The sequence below is a fragment of the Columba livia genome, chromosome Z (genome assembly GCF_036013475.1).
Source record: "Columba livia isolate bColLiv1 breed racing homer chromosome Z, bColLiv1.pat.W.v2, whole genome shotgun sequence".
Lineage (NCBI taxonomy): Eukaryota > Metazoa > Chordata > Aves > Columbiformes > Columbidae > Columba > Columba livia.
This window is the reverse complement of record NC_088642.1, coordinates 63,317,624-63,335,291: the sequence shown is the minus strand read 5'-3', so window position 1 is coordinate 63,335,291 and position 17,668 is coordinate 63,317,624. Positions and strand designations below refer to the sequence as shown.

The 17,668-nt window shown below is 37.8% G+C and overlaps 1 long non-coding RNA gene across 3 annotated transcripts in view; it reads left to right on the top strand.

Annotated features, from left to right (window-relative positions):
- Positions 1 to 938: 938 nt before the first annotated feature.
- LOC135577299 (uncharacterized) overlaps positions 939 to 17,668 on the top strand; it is a 29,204-nt gene continuing 12,474 nt past the window's right edge. The window contains exons 1-4 of one of the 3 annotated variants that reach the window (XR_010468991.1): positions 939 to 1,106; positions 6,840 to 7,080; positions 15,307 to 15,364; positions 15,853 to 15,985. This is a non-coding gene — a long non-coding RNA (uncharacterized LOC135577299). The remainder of the gene's footprint in view (positions 1,107 to 6,839; positions 7,081 to 15,306; positions 15,365 to 15,852; positions 15,986 to 17,668) is intronic. The other 2 variants (XR_010468990.1, XR_010468992.1) reach the window with 2 other exon arrangements.

Genomic DNA, 17,668 nt, shown 5'->3' with positions numbered 1-17,668 from the left:
ATGAAAAAAAAAAGAAAGTGAGTTGTTGTTTTCTGTAATGCTGAGGGAAGGACAAGCAAATTTGTAAATGGGTTTGCTAAACCTGATCTGTGTTTCAGAGAGGTCACTTTTATGCTTCTTCCTAGCAGATTTTTAGTTAGTGCTCATTAAACCAGTCCTGTTCATTGAAATACTTGAAGAAAGGACAAACCCAGGTATTTACAGTTATTTTTGATGGAGTCCCTGGTTATATATAATCTTAACACACCAGATTACTTGGTTGGAATGTGACAAGAAAAGTGAACATAAAGTTGATTTGGCAGTTAATAAATCTGGATTGTATCTTTCTCTGTTGGGAAGGAAATCAAGTATTTTTCAATCTGGCATTCTTGTATATAGGCAAATATAAAACTCTTTCCTGTTTAAAAACATGCAGGAAAAATATTTCAGGTATCAAAAATTTGCTGGATCGCATTATTGACTCTCTTCCCACTCTAAAGTGAGTTTTCATCTCTCTTCTCCTGGGAGACATTGTTGGGTATTTTTTGCCACTGTTTCTGCTTGTAAGATGAACGTCCCCCAACTTGCAGCAAAAACTACACCAGTTATTATTTTATAAGACTACATACTGGATTCAAGAGCAAATGCTTGCAGAAATGCTGGTCTTAAAGATGTATCATAATAATGGTGGACTGAAACACTCCATCAATACGAACTCACTTCTACCCTGATGCTCAAGTTGCAATCACTTTAAGAGGAAAAAGCCCCAAATTTAATTACTGCTTTGATTACTGCTTTATATCTTCATATAGTCAAAGTGAGACAGTAGTTGCCTTAAGAATGGAAAGTTACTAATATGCAGAGTTCCCTCAAGTTATTACTTTCAGGTAAACATCCAGCTCCCTTCTCCCTTGAAGGATGTTTTATTTCTTTTTCAGTTAAAGCTCAGGTTGCAAAGGAACTGGGTGTGATGTTTACATGCCTCAAGGTAAATGTAATAACACACACCTAAACAGTTTTGCTGAAAGGTAGAGCCTTACCTAATCAAGCCAGAAATCACATCCCCTGCACTATATGCTGGAGGCTTTCAAGAGCCAGAGAACGTCCAGAAAAAATGCTGATTTTGGGTAAGTCTCTCTTTAGACAAAAGAAAATAAATTTTCTGGATATTAAGTAATCATCATTACAAAGCTCATGCCCTTTCTTGGGATAAATATTAAAAGAAAAAATGCTTGAAGCATTGCATGAGAAGGATTGTTCTGTACAGTCCTCAAGTTACCAGAGTTTTGATTTCTTTTGTTTTGCATTTTTAAATGGCTTACAAGGCTTAATGCACATGATTCAAACTACAGATACCTTCCTGAATCCTGAAACTGCCTTTCATAACAGAACTGGGATAATGCAAATCCAAGAGGAATACATTTTTCCTAATGTATTTTCCTAACCGACAAACAACAAAATGAGTGCTTATTATGTAAAACATGATTGAAACTAAGAACTTTTTACACACTTTATACCAACACAACTACTACTTGCTGCAGTTGGCATTTATGGTTTTAAGCCATAGTACTGGTTGGTCTAGTATGTCATGCCGGCATTGCTAAAATTTGTACTGTGTTCCATGCAGCAAAGCTTGCCACAGCAAGTAATGACTTGATGGAAAGGAGGGCCACTGGGGACAGAAATAAATATGAAAGCAGGTTGCTGGAACTAATGAGTAATCAAGCAGCATTAGATTATTCATGTGAGCTCATTCTATAACGAGTATTGAACAGCAAGGAAATCTGTTTCAGATTAGATGTCCTTACCAGCCAGTCTGAACTCCCTCCCTTATCAAAGAAATAGCACATGAATTTTGCACAGTATCTTATGAAGTATTGCAACTACAGAGCCATTGATGTTCCACGATTTTGTTTTAAGTATTGCTGTCTTGTGAGCACCAATGAGTAATAAGAAAAAAAAGGTCTCTAGAGCTGGATTAAAGGAATACATGTGTTTGAGCTACACAGAGGTTCTCTTTGTTCACCATGGGCACCGTTAGTCCAAGAGGTTTTAAAGGGTAACAAGAACATCCTAAATAGTACTCACCAAATCCTTCTAAAAACCAGAATTTGCTCTAAAAATCAGTATGGTGAAAACTGTCCCTCTCTCATTCCTAATTTAGATCTATTCTATGTGAGGAAACAGCTGCATTCACACTCTTCTCGCTGACTATGGGAATCATACAATCATAGAATGAACATGTCTGAAAGAGCAGTAGGTAGCACAGTATTGTATTTTATTACAGAATCATAGAATGATACAATGGTTTGGGTAGGAAGGGACCTTCAAAAGTCATCTAGTCAAATCCCCCTGCAACAAGCAGGGACATCTTCAACCACATCAGGTTGCTCAGAGCACCGCCCAGCCTGGCCATGAATGTTTCCAGGAATGGGGCATCTACCACATCTCTGGGCAATCTGTGCCAGTGTTTTACTACCTTCATTGTAAAAAATATCTTCCCCATGTCTAGCCTGAATGTCCCTTCCTTTACTTTAAAACCATTAGCCCTTGTCCTATCGCAACAGGCTATGCAAAAATGTCTGTTCCCATCTCTCTTATAGGCCCATTTTAAGTCCTGAAAGGTTGCAGTAAGGTCTCTCTGGAGCCTTCTCTTCTGCAAGCTGAACAACTTCAATTCTCTCAGCTTGTTCTCACAGGAGGGGTGTTCCAGCCCTCTGATCATTTTTGTGGCCTCCTCTGGCCCCTCTCCAACAGGTCCATGTCTTTCCTGTACTGAGGGCTCCAGAGCTGGACACAGGACTCCAGATGGGATCTCACCAGAGCAGAGTAGAGGGGCAGAATCATCTCTCTCAACCTGCTGGCCATCCTGCTTTTGATGCAGCCCAAGATACAACTGGTCTTGTGGGCTGCATGTGCACGTTGTCAGCTCATGTCCTATCTTTCATCCACCAGTAGCCCCAAGTCTTTCTCTGCAGGGCTGGTCTCAATCCCTTTATCCTCAGACCTGTATTGATACTAAGGGTTGCCCTGACCTAGATGCAGGACCTTGCACTTGGCCTTCTTGAACCTCATGAGGTTCACATGGGCCCACTTCTCAAGCTTGTCCAGGTCCCTCAGTATAGCATCCCATGTCTCAGGTGTGTCAACTGCATCACTCAGCTTGATGTTATCTGCAGAGTTGCTGAGGGTGCACTCGATTCCGATATCTGTGTCATTGATGAAGATGTTAAACAGTACTGGTCTTGGTATGGACCCCTGAGGGACACCACTTGTCACTGGTGTCCATCTAGACATTAGGTAAGATCTTACTATTTAATGTTTATGTGTTCTGTAGCCAACGGTAAGAGGTATAACCAGAGAAAACCCCTCTCTCTGTATGAAAGAGAAATTGAAGTAGAAGCTGTTTGTTGTTTTTATTTTTTCTTTTTATGATGAAATTCATTCCTTTATCTGTATTTAAAAAAGATCTGCAACTGTAAACAATTAACAATTGTGTTGATAATGCATGAATCATGAAAGAAACAAGCTTATTGTCCCCCAGCTAGATCAATTTCTGTGAAATAAAGAGAAAAAAGGGTGTATCTGTGTTCAGAAAACAAAGCATATGTAAGTCAGTGCAAACATGAAGCAGTTTTGTTGCATACACACCATTTTTACACTCATTCTTCTGACCATAAACATGTTTTGAGATGTAATTTATGAGGAAAAGTGATAAACTCTATCTTCTAATAAATTAAAAAAAAAAAAAAAAAAAAAAAAACAGATTACAACATTCTTGTTAAAGTCACCGAGCCAATATATTTGGTGCTGCTTCAGTGTCGGTGAAGACAGGAGATGACCTTTATATGGAGAAGATGATCACCAAAACTGGGTGATGATGACATGACCAAGTGGGTTCATAACTTTTTTCTGTGATGGTCACCTCTTCAAAATAATCCCTTTTTTTCTTATCTGTTTGCAGCAGTACGGGTACTGACACTAACAAATATCAGAAAGAAGTAGAAGGAAAGAACATAATACTGATATGGGGAGTGGTGCTCTTAATCAGATGTGTTGAGTAGGTGGCCTTTGAAGCAGACAGGAAACCGTGGGGGCTAATTAGCTACATTTTGCTTCAGGTTGTGCTGTTGAGCAAGGTAGCTGAGAGCATATGGTGTCAGGCAACTGCAGCTAACACAATTTTGATCATGTCTGGTTGTCAACTCCATATGTTCCCATGGGTGAAGACAGGATAAAAACTAAGTCTAGCAAAGATACTTCCTTCATTGTGGTCTACAGCAGTGTGAAAAAAAACAATGTAACTGGTCACCAAGAGGTTGTATTTTATTGTGTTGGATCAAATAGGGAAAACTGCTTGAGATCCTAAATATTGACTTCCTCAGGTTCTTTAGCTTTTATAGGGTCATATCTTTTACATAGGAAAAAAATATATGTCTGGTAGAATATAAAGAAAGTAAACACGATTGTCATGATTAGTAGCTATGCCTTACAGTATGAACACAACTGAAAAGTGGTATCGCTGGGACAGCACTAGTCTGGTCTCTTAGGATCTTAATCCTGGAATTGAAGATGTCTCTTTACAAGTAGTCACGGTTCAGAAATAAGTGAGGGTTCTTAGATACTGGTTTCGCAGTCCTGACCTAGCTTGAGACACTGTGGTCAGTAGAAAAATCACCCCCTGCCATGGGCATGGGTGCTGACTCAAGTAATCTGTTGTGTATATTCCACTGATGGAGAAAAGATATCCCTGTCCTAGCCACTATACCCAAAGGAGCTCATATACCTTGTTTGTGATTAACCTCTGCTGCTGTAGGCCCAACTCTGTCCAAAGTATGCGTAGTTCAGCAGCACATAGTATACACTTTTTTTGCAGTACCTCATGTTTCTACTCTGTTTTCTGATTACAAAATTTTTGAGATGCTCCTCCATTCTAAGTCTTCCTCTAGTTAAACTGGAATAAATATGGATTGCACACCTCAGGCTCTATATGCAGTTTTAAACCACAAATATAGAAAATCACTTACACAGATGAGTCAGAAATTTCACTCTCTCTACTAATTCATCATAAAACTGTGAATAAACAACCTAAATGTGGCTGAGGAAGGAAATATAGCCAAATTGTTGAATCGAGGCTCTGAAGGCATGATGAAAACCCCATCTTGTGCCACAGATTCTGGCTGATATAAGGTATGTCACTTCATTTACAAATCTTTGTATTTAAACAAGGATAATACTTCTCTACCTCAAGTGAGTGTGGTGAGAATAAACTGATTAAAGATTACTACTCTCTTGAATATTGGGAATCAGACAGTCTAGTGAAATGAAATGAACTGAGGTAAAATTCTAACTGCATGAGTACATAAAACAGCCTGAAAATAATTCTACATTTCTACTTGCATACCCTGCTAAATTTCTGTAGTTCTGTCCCCGTACCTAGTATTATTTTGAGAACTCTGCCACTGATTTAGTATAGAGTCATGGTTAAGTCAGATCTGGACTTTGTACTGGTTCCTAGCTAATGTCACCATCCTTGTTTTGCTTCTGTACATCTGTCACTGTACACAGTTTGTAAATTATACTGAAAAAGTTTGATTTTGTTTAGTGCATATGTAAGAGAATGATAGACATAATAGTATAAAGTAGTAACATTGCAAAGGCTACAATCACAGCTAGATGGAACAATTGTAATCCTTAGACTAGGATCTTGTAGTTGCTGATATCACTGAGAGAAATATCAAACTACTTAAACCAAGTCTGAGAATTACTAATGACTTGTTATGTTCAGAGTTAGCATTCGCAATTACCTTTATCCACCTCACAATACTAGTGTGTTGCCCTGTTGGTTCCTAGATGAGACTTGCAGTCAATCAGGCTATTACTGAAAGCTGTACCCTCATTTCAAAATGTGCATATAACTTTTTGAGTATAATTCTGACAATACACTGGCATGAGTGCATTTCAGTAACACTGAGACCACTTGTCTGTTTCATATCCAACTAGGAAAAGAAGACATGAACATTTGAGAGTGCATATCTGGTTTGCAGAAGCACATACTCTTTAATCGAAGTATGTTTATAATCATCACATGTGATGAATGTAGATTTGTAGGTAACTACCTTGATTTAGAAAAGAAAGAAAAACTTCATAAATCTCATGTGTCATGACTCCTGTGAAACAGCAATGTGAGTGTATACTGCAAATATCTGCAAGATGATTCCAATGGTGTGATTCAGTATAAAACAGAAGTTACTAAAAAAGTGTGCTAACAACTGGATAGTTTTCAAAAAACCTTTTTGTTTGTTTGTTTCTTTTGCTTTAACTTTTGATTAAATTGAATTTTGAGAAAAACAAACAAACAAAACAACAACAAAAACCCAACACTTTCTAATAATTTTTGAATTTTACTTAATTTTTTTTGTAATTGCCTCTGCTGAAAAATGCTGATTTATAATTGGAAACCTGTACAGGTTTATTAGGGTTTTTCAGGGCATAAGAAAATTAGCAGAAGGGGAGGGAAAGAAAGGGAGAACATGTTCAGGCCAGGTCTAACAATGGAAACAGCAAACAGAGAATGAAGATTCATATTTTCTTCTAACTGGAAAGTATTATAGTAGAGAACACTGTTGTGCTAACAGCAGGAATGTTATTTTAAAAAATGGCCCTTGAAAAGCGTTATTCATCATTCTCATTTCTAGAGGTTTAGGTATTCATGTGCTAGTAAATGGGTTTACATCTTATGAACACTGAGAAAACAGATGCACTAGTGCCTTAGTAAAGAGTAATGCCTGTATCTTTTCCATATCATTGATTGTACTGGGATGGTGCTGATTCTTTTACTTCATCTCTGATTACTCCAGGATTGGAAGCAGCCAGTCACTATGAGTTTCACAGATGCAAGATCCAGATGTGCAGCCCTTGGAATGAATCTCTCCGGCAGTGGCAGCTGGCTACCACTTTCTCTTTTCTGTTTTTCTCAGCAGATGTGATTGCACTGTGCACCACCAACATTATTCATTTTCACACCATTTTCTTGTAACAATGGGAAACTAACTCACTGCAGCATGTTTTGATGTGGGAGAGGAACAAATATACACAAAGGTCCTGTTTCTCTTACCTATGTTGCTTTACCTTCTTTGACCTAAGTGGATGTAGCCTTGATTTAGACAGGCTGAGGAGAATAATATTCAAAATGCATGCTAATCCTACATCAGCGACAGTCCAAATTCAGCATTAGTCTCTGTTTTTCAGATAGTGCAGAATGGTACAGTCAAGTTTCAGAAAAAATAACCTGGACAGTACCTAGCACTGTGAAAGAGATTCACTTGTGAAACAAGGCTTGAGCTAATTAAAGTAACACTGTAAAGGAAACAGTTGATTCAGTCATCCTGGAGAATATGGACGGGGGTGAAATGGAAGAGCATGTGTAAAAACAAAGGCATAGATAATACAGAATCATTTTAAGTTAGGCTACAAACACATTTTTGGTACACTAATGTTAGGAAAACAAATAAAAAACAAACAGCCCTCCCAAACAAACAAACAAACCCCCAACAAACGAAAAAAAACAAACCAAACAAAAAAACCCCTACCACTTTCAAACTGATTTCTGTCCAGAGCAGAGCCCAGGAGAATAGTGCACCCTGCTTATTACATTGTGGCACTAAGTACTGACTAGTCCAGATATTCTAACCATGGATAATGTAGAGCTGACTGCACACGTTTATTGCGTAGTCTTTTGTTCAGGCTTATTCCCTTCCTTGGATTGTGATCAGTTCAACCACATGCAAAACAAGAATGAATTGGACCTAATTCTCCTGGGGTTTATAATTAAAATCAAGTTTTAACTGAAATTTATTAGGGAAAGATAAAATCTCACCAGTCATTTTCTCTTAATGGCGGGGGAAGTTGTGAATTTCTGGGCTCTTCAGTAGCTGTTCTTATGGCATATGCAATTGAATTAGCGAGATTGCTGCCTGTGGTTGATATTGGAATATGCACTAGTCAACTCTGTCCCAAATGCTTCCTCTAAAAAAGGGACTGAAAGGTGACAAATAAATTAATTAATATTGTCTGTAAATACATGATCCTAGATATAATGGGAATACTTGCCATCCATTATTAGAATCACAGAATCATTTCAGTTGGAAGAGACCCTCAGGATCATCAGTTCAGGTGAATATGGTGGATGAGGCAAGATTCATAGCCCAATTTGTTTGACTTTTGATGTGCTGGTTGTGTGATGTGCACTCAGGCATTGTCGTGGAGAAGAAATGGGCCCTTTCTGTTGACCGATGCTGGCTCCATGTATTGCAGTTTTTGGTGCATCTCGTAGATTTGCTGAGCATACTTCTCAGATGTAATGGTTTCACCAGGATTCAGAGAGCTGTAGTGGATCAGAATGGCAGCAGATCACCAAACAGTGACCACAACCTTTTTTTGGTCCAAGTTTGGCTTTGGGAAGTGCTTTGGAGGTTCATCTCAGTCCAGCCACTGAGCTGGTCATTGCCAGTTGTTGTATATAACCCATTTTTCGTTGCATGTTACAATCCAATTGAGAAATGGTTCCTTCTTGTTGTGTAGAACAAGAGAAGACGACACTTCAAGATGATGATTTTTTTGATTTTCAGTCAGCTCATGAGGCACCCACTTCTCGAGCTTTTTCACCTTTCCAATTTGCTTCAAATGCCAAACAACAGTAGAATAGTTGATGTTCAGTTCTTTGACAACTTCCCATGTAGTTGTAAGAGAATTGACTTCGCTGATTGCTATCAATTGGTCTTTGGCAACTTCTGATGGCCAGCTTCTGCACTTCTCATTTTCAAGGCTCTCATCTCCTTTGCAAAACTTCTTTAACCACTGAATGTTTGTTAGCAGTTCCTGGGCCAAATGTGTTGTTGATGTTGTGAGTTGTCTCCAACGTCTGCTTTATGAACCATTTTGAACTTGAATAAAAAAATTACCAAATTTGCATTTTCTCTAACATCATTTCCATAGTCTAAAATAAATATAGAATAAATGCCAAGTAATAAGTCATTAGCAAAAGCATAAAGCAGGAAAAGTGCATTAAACTTATGTATAACATAACCACATTTATTTAAGAACATATTCCAATATCAAACACTAATTTTAAACAATGCAAAAATCACAGTTCCTTTGCACCATCCTAATAATTTCTCTATGCATCTTTCTGATTAGTCTAAAGGAGGAATATTCTCATTTCTCCTCTTCAAGGGTGTCTAAGACTGGTGACTGACAGTTACTCAACTGTGAAGTCCCAAATGCTTGAGGATATATTATCAAGAAATGGCTGCATGCATATAACCAGCCCAAATTCATTCTTTACTTTTGGCTCATGGAAATAAGTCTTGAAGTACAGACTATGTTTTTCCTCACATCTCTAACACAACATGTTAATAAAAGGAGAGGGAGACATCACTAGATTTGACACACAGACAGGAAATATCTCTCTGGTGTCTCACAGAGCTGGAGCCAAGCCCATGGATTCCAAACTCTGCAAAGGTTTGGGTCCATATCTTGGAAAAATATTGAAAACATCCCACTGCTATCGCACTTCGCAGGAGGATCCATTTGGAACCACTGAAGACCAAAAGATCAGGAAAGGCTGTTGAAGATAATTTTTAGCATGTAGCTTTCTTTAATTGCTTGAGTTACATCCCAGCAAAAAGAGATGAGCAGCAAAATCCAGTGGACTATCAAAAATTATTTTTATACTTTTTCCAGTTATAGTTCTAAATTTGCAATTGTTCCCATTTTGCCACCTTGGACTAGCAGACAAGAGGCAGACCTCTGTTTTTTTTGAATTCTGGACAATATGGTGGACTTCTGTTGGTTTTTGTCTTGTTAAGAAAATGAGGTGTGTGAAAGAACCTAACCAGGCATTTCCACTGAAATTGCTTCCAATCTGGCACAGGTAGATGTTATGTGGTTCTGGAAAAATTGTACATTTTGAAGGTACAGGATACACACACACACACACACAAAACAAAAACAAAAACAAACCCCAACCATGGAAATAAACAGAAAAAGAAAAAAAAAAAAAAGAAAAAAAAAAAGGAGACGGAAAGAAAGGATAGAAGTCATTCATTTTTACCTAACACAGCATACACAGCATAAACTTTTTTCTTTATCTTTTTCTTTTTTTTTTTTTTTAACCATTTTAAGAAAGTGGAGAAGGAAGGAATGGAAGATGAATTTACTTTGCTCTTGATTAAGCCTTTATTTCACTAACATAAATTGCCAGTGATCTTTATTTTTTGTGTTTTATTTAGTTTAATCTTTCTTATTTTAAGCATCACAAAATCTTTTAATCTCTCTTTGAGCAGCCTTTAAAAGATGTAATACAAAAAAGTAATCAGAAATATTAAGAGGTCCAAATTTGTCATATTAGTATTAAACCTGTAGGATACTATCCAAACAAACCCGACAATGAATTCTGCTTTGTACCATCATTAAACCTGAGAATACTGCTGGCTGGTGCTTACATTACGTTCCTTATTTCCCTATTTTGTCAGGACAGTATATCTATAGGGTGTTAGCAGAGAGGGACAATTAGCATTCTCAGTTCTGTACAAGATCACTAAGGAAAGACAATTCTCTTTACCTACAAAATAGCTTTCTCACTCTATTCACCAGCTCCAAACTCAGGTCTCATGCCCTGGCAAGCTTCGAGTTGATTAGGCTAGCAGGGAACAGAATTACAGTTTGATGGCTTCATCAGCTTATTCTCAAAGGCCCACGAATAGCAAGTTATACTTTTCTTTCTCTGCAGAGTTCTATGACATTAATTTTCCATGTCTTTTTATTGCTTTTTGCCTGCAAAGCTTCTATATCTGGAACAAAAGAGAGCTCTCTGATTTCATTCTTTCACACTAAACATGATCATAATCTAAGTGCGTGTAGGAAGAGGCGTGTTAGTAATAAGAGAAGGAAATAGGGTTACCTGAGGCTCTGAGAGACAAAATTCAAAGAGAGAACTGTAGTGATGATTTTTGAGAAAACGGGGTGATGGGACCTCTGAAATGCACAGTCTGATCTGGGCTTGGCTGAAAAATACCAAAAAACTTAGGTCAGAGTTGCATGGTTCAGAGTTTCTAAACACATGTAATAAGGAATCACAGCTGCCTTGTGGTTTTCTCCCTGCTTAATAAAGATTTTGAGCTGTACTTCATGAGGACCCACAAATCTTCCTAAAGGCTACCTGTATTTCTGATAACTTTTATGTTAATAGTTAATTCAAGAAAATGTATATTTTTAAATGCATGTGGTTGTAATTGTCTAGCAAAATGGTTTTGATCTAGAAACAACTGGCAGAGAAAGGAGGAAAAAACTGAGAACTGTGCAGGCTCCAAGAACATTCCAAAAGGACAATATTTTCAATAATAGGCAGATCAACATGGGAGAATGAAAGGTGCACACTACAGTCACAACCTTTTCAAGCTCTGTTAACAGTTGTTCTAGGATCTAAATTCTTTTGGAGACTTATTTTATTTATAAACTTGAGAATGACTGTCAGCTTTAAATGCATGGTGGGTGCATATCAGATTCTTGGCAAATAGTTGGAGTTACAGCTCTTGGGTGGTGTCAGGAAGGAAGGAGGAACACAGTCCTGAAAAGACCTCAGTACCACAAATATTCCAATTGCAGATCATTTCCCTAGGCATTTTTGTTATGTCTCTATACTGTCTTTTTTAAAACACGTAATTTTCAAAGGCTGTGTTATACAAACTAGCTAGACCAATCTGCTTAGCTCAGAAGAGTTTGCATGCTCTGTTGTCTCTGTACAGATTCTGGTAATTCTCTCTCTCATGTTACAAGTCTTTATTTTCTAATAAGAGAACAGCTTTCTCTTTGTGTGTGACACAGTGTGCTTACCCAAATACTTGGAGGCTACGCTGTATCTCATTATTGACAAAATTTTCATTATGAGAGGACTCCAGTTCTGTTTTACTGCAAAAGTAAACTCTGTTGGCTTTCCAAATGCAGTTCAGCTTAGAATACAACATGCACAGACATCAAGCACTGAAAACAGACACACAGAAAGAACCCAGTCTCAGCACAGATAAGTTTAAAATAATAAAAAGAGAAAATAACATTTTACTGACATCTAACACAGAGTAGTTTACACTGGCATGAACCTAGGTCTAATGATGAAACTATATTTGGCACTGCACCCGGTGACAATGGCTGCACTGTATCCTATGTGGTTTATACATTTGCCTAGTGCTTTACTTGGGACAAAGAATTTAAAACAGAGGCAATGCAGAAAAGAAAAAAAAGGCAAAAAACGAAAAACAAAATCACCCACATGAGTGGGTTTAAGTTTAATGTAATATAAATACACATACACGTTGCTGCAGATGTTATTCATTGGCAAGTGCTGCCACATGGTTATGCTGTGAGCTTCATAATATTTAAATGAGCTTTTACTGTAAATAGCAACAAAAATGGAACAATAAGAATATGCCAAAGAGTAAAAAACCTTGGGCAGAGGGGAAGTTTGTGAAGTATTTTCTTTTGGGGATGATAGTCTTTGGAGAAAAACACATAGCATACATTGGAAAATATCAGGATTGAGATAATATCTGAGTTTAGTAAAGCTGAATTAACTGAAATACTGCAAAATAAAAGGGTTGAGTTTATTTTCTTTTATTTATTCATTCATTCATTTTTTGTATAGTACATTTCTGCTGAAGAAGAGTAAGAAAAAATACAAGTGTAATTCAAGTTGGGCTTGTTTTTTAATGCTGAGGCAGTCTTAAGTGCCACTGTGACAACAGCGCTGTTAATATACTGTGCCAATTAAAGTCTTAAATAGTAAAACCCTTTCTATTATAAATGTCATGGTGATTTAAGCAGTTACACATAGATTAAAAATCTTAAGGGATGCATGGCAAGACAGTCAGTATATGGTTTGAGTTATTTTCTCCTGAAAAAACCCCAACCACAAAATACAAACCCAACTTGACTAGGGAGAATTCCAGCAAAAAGTGGAGAAATCTGATAACCACATTAATGCTCATCATGGTAATTCTAATGATCTGTAAAAAAGATCTCTATTCTCCCCTGGATTTGGCATGCCACCAGCTACCTGAACAAATAAATTAAAGAAAATGTCCACCTCCTCCCACCTGAAGCAGTGTAATCCACTTGGATTTCATTTCAGCATACCGCCCATTATGAACCATTTTCACAGACCCCTCTGTACCTCCTGCTGAAGCAGATTTAAGCACAGGAAATCTGCTTTTTGTTTAGGCCTCCTCCCAGTAGATTCCTGGGATTCCTGCTGTCAATTGCACAGGGAGCCCTTTCTCCTGCCAAGGATGGGATGAGCAGGCAGGCAGCAGCAGGGTGGGCACAGCGTCTGCCTGCAGGTGGTCTTTGCCAGCGACTGTCCCGTTCCTGGTTGCCCTTCGGCTACAAGGGAAGGGACATGAGATGTCCTTCCTGGCTGTCTGTGGGAGGAAGCCACAGGGTCCATGGCCTTGACCAGCTGCAGCCACTCAAAGCACCCATGATGGCTGAACCTTAGAATGAAATCTAAGTGGATTATAGTGATGCAAAGCTGCAATCAACATGATTTGGGTTGAACTGGTTGAATCCTCTTTACCTTGTGATAACCCCTGTTTCTTCTTCTGGTTTCCTCTGCTCTGATTCTGCCCCATGTTGGAGCACAGCAGCACTGACTGTGCAGAGATCACCTGGCAGAGCCCTCCCTGCCTCTTCTTTCCTGAAATTGTGCCTGAACTCACTGGTAAGCAGGGCACTACCAATGCAGTGGATGCACTCGACCCTCTCCCCCCACAGTTTTGCTTTTGTATGCTTTCAGATCTCACACAGACACACATGAAATGGAAATCTGGTGTAATTTGACTCTCAAAGTCTGTATTTTTACAGTGAAAAGTGTAGTATTTGGAGTTTCTTCCCTTCTGTAGGGCATTTGCAAATACACCTACATGTGTAAGAAAACAGGGAGAGATTTCCTGAGCTGGAAGCTCCCTGATGTAGCTCATGTGCCAATAGGGGATTCAGATGTTCCAAAATTTGTGGGTAAAACTCACTCCAAAACTGGAGTATGGGATACTGGCTTGTCCTCTGCATTCCCCAGGGAAGCACCTGAACAAAAGGAATGGCTGGCCTGCCATCATGGAAGGTCACAAGAAAAGGGAGTAAAAAAGCCCTAGGATGTTTACCATTTCCATACACAGAATTTGTGCACCACATACACAGAATTTGCCGAATTGTTTTTATTTGTTCAGAAATTGCAACTGATATGTACAGGAGCATATCCTGAACAGCAAGGTCAGGGTTTGATTAACACGGAAATCATGGTTTGCCTGTACATTTCATCCAACTTACTAATGGAAGAAGACTTGGTGGGTAAAGTGACTTCTAAAAGAAGGTGTACGTAACAAGGAGTAGAGGTGTGGGAAATAATAAAGATTGCTAGATGAAAATGGATTTCAAACTCTCTGTTCATAACCTGTTTTCTTTATTCACTCATATCTTGAGAAAATACTTACTTGTCCTTGATGAACCTGAAATTCAGAGATGCATTACAAGATGAAAAACAAACTTACATGAAATTCTTCCAGTATAAATTTCTATAAATCAGTAGAAGGACATAAGCTTAAAGGAGTTAATCTTCGGGTCCACTTCTTGGAACATTTTAACCCTGCCCATTAAACTCCTACTTAATTTAAAAGTGCATCTGCATCAGGAGGAAGCTGAACTGAACTTGAAGACTCTTTTCAATGTTCTTTCTCTTTGACACTGTCTTTTGATCAAAGAATTTGGAAAGATGATCTGTCTAGGAAGAATGAAGTGGGGAGTACACACATGTCTGATTTTACTAGGGTGATTAATTTTGATGGTTTGTTTGAGGCAGATTGAGGCTTATTCTACAGTACGTCTCCTCTGAAGGTCTTTGTCACAAATACAGCAATATCAATGACCAATGTGGACAAATGCATGACAGAAGAGCAGTCAGTGGTCAGCAGAGGAACATATAAAAGCTGCAGAGGTATCAGGGAGGGGAACGGCACATTTCCCATGAATGTGAGATCTTCACTGACCTTTCTTAGCTCAGCACTGGGAGTCATGGATGTATGAGACCTATGTATGTTGTTGCTCATTAAGCAGTGGAAATACTGGAAAATGCTCTGCCATGTTTTGTGGTGCTGTTATACATCTTTAAACTTACAAACTACTAGTCAGAATAGGCTGGTTTATTAATGTGAAGAAATATTCTGTAGTTCAATATGTTTTCACACTGAATTAAGCATTTTTACTCTCATTGCATTACAGGTAGCAAGAAATCACGACAAAGGCTGCGAGGTGGTTCAAGAAAGATGACCATGTATGGGTGAGTTTATACTCTTCTTCTGAGTACTAGATCAAAAGTCTTTAATCTTCTTGGTCTGAAAGCAAGATTTACCTTTTTTCCGTTACCATTTTTCTCCATTTTGAAATGTTCAGAACATAAGTAATAAATCAAATTAAACTCTATTTCTTCTAAAATAGGTTTTTTTAAAAAAAAAAAAAAAAAACAAACCTACATACATAAAAACCACAGTGCTTCAAAACTTTCTCTTTTTTTGGCAACACTGAACATTTTATACTCTAGTTTTCCTTTTTATCTTATGTTATTTGTTGAATGCAAGATGATGAATTTCACTCAGAACCTTCAGGGGATGAAGCTGCTGTATGCATGTTTTTCATTTGCTTTTAGTTCATTTTTTTCCATTTTGATACACTTTAAAACTGACAACTTAGGAAAGCTGCAAGGTGTTTATAGTAATAGTGGAGAGTATATTGAGATGATGACAATGAAATTTTCACACTGTCCTCTAGACCTTCTTCAAGCTAGAAAAGCTTGGAAACAAACGGAGATGGGGGACTGAATTGTCAGAATTGAAAAACAGAAATAGATTGAAATCAGTATGACTTCTTAAATATCAACTCTTGGACTGTACTCAGTGAAAAGGTAGGAGATGACCACTGCTTATTTTAAAGCTTAATGTTTTTCAAAACATATTTTGTGAAGCACCTCAGAAAGACAGAAGACTTTCTGTAATGGAAACTTTTAGTCTTTTAGTTTAGTTTAAACTTTTTAGTCTACCTTAATAAAAGTGGCTTTAGATTTGTTTACAGAAGGACTGAATTTTCTGTCCTGGTGGTTTGTTTTAGGTGGTTCTTTAGGCTTTTGCTCACTTAAAATAATTATGGAAATTTTAAAACTTTTGGTAGAATACTGGTCTCACTCTGTCTCAGAAATTATGTGTGTTATATTCACAGTACAGGCACATATTTCAGGAAGCTGCATTGCATGATGGAATGAATTATCCTAACACAGTTGCCAAGAGCACCTGGTTATTGAACTTACCCTGAGCTTATCACAGTGTCATAAGTCCAAATCTATGGACAGGAGGAGGAAAAATTGGCTTTTTTTACCATGTAAAAGAGAATAGCTGGATTGTTAATCAGATTATGACTTGTCAATATATTTGTTGCCACAGATATTAATATATGTTCCTCAGGCCCTTACAAAGGATTGAAAGTTCTGTTGAGGATCTGGGAAGTATCACTCCCTTTTCATTTAGGTATTCTCTTTTGAAGACTGCTGGATCAGTTCCCACCAAACATTAAGCTTGTTGCCATTGCAGATGCCTAAGTACAAATATATGGCATTATACAAGTTGTCATGTAGATGGTGGACTCATTTGTTTCTTTACTGATCTTCTCCCTCTAAAATATAAAGATCACAGAATATTATTATAATTTTGCTGAAATAATTAAATTTGAATCAGAGATATAGCTAGTTTAACGGTAGAAGCCTGAAGGTATAGGGTGTGCTTTGCCCTGATGATCTCAGTGTTCAATGATATTGCATCAGCTTTCCTAAAGCACATAGCATTACTGTATTATGTTAGTCACAAGGGAATCATTGACTTGCAAAACAAAATAACCCTTCCCAGATCTTGCCAAAAAGGCTTGATTTTAGACATCACAGTCTATTGGGGAAAACACAGTGCTTTTCAATCTGTTCTCTCTAGAGCATAATATGCCTGTTGTAATGTCTCTTACACAGTGATAATTTCTCTGTGGCTCTACAGTAGTAGAAAAGCATTAAGAGCAGCAACAAATACTTTTCAGGGTAGGGGTCATGCATTTTATGTTTACACCAGGCCAACTGCAAAATCTCTTACACCTTCTGAATAGATATTTAGCACACATATGAAGTGGTAACTCTACGTACAAAGAGTAAGGTGTCATGGAAGCTTGAACTAGTGCTTGAGGGATGAAGAAAGATTCCCCTTCCCTCACCTTGCCCCATGTCTTACAGATCAATTTATATTCATTATCTAAAGATGGATATCCTATAACCCTATTTCTTTTAATCCTACTCTTGGGTGAACAACAATTTACAGTGGCCTTTTCAAAGAAAATATAACTCCACCTGACTCTTTACTAAAAGTCACTGAAAGAAAAATAGAGATTGTTGATCCATCCACTCAACAATCAGGTTTTATTTTGCAAATCAGTAAGGAGCTACATTATTTCCCAAGAGTCCATCGCCATTTTTCATTGGATAGCATTTGTTGATTCAGTAGTAATTGTCTTATGGAGACAGGAAGGATTAAAAAATTGCAACTAGAAAATTCCACAC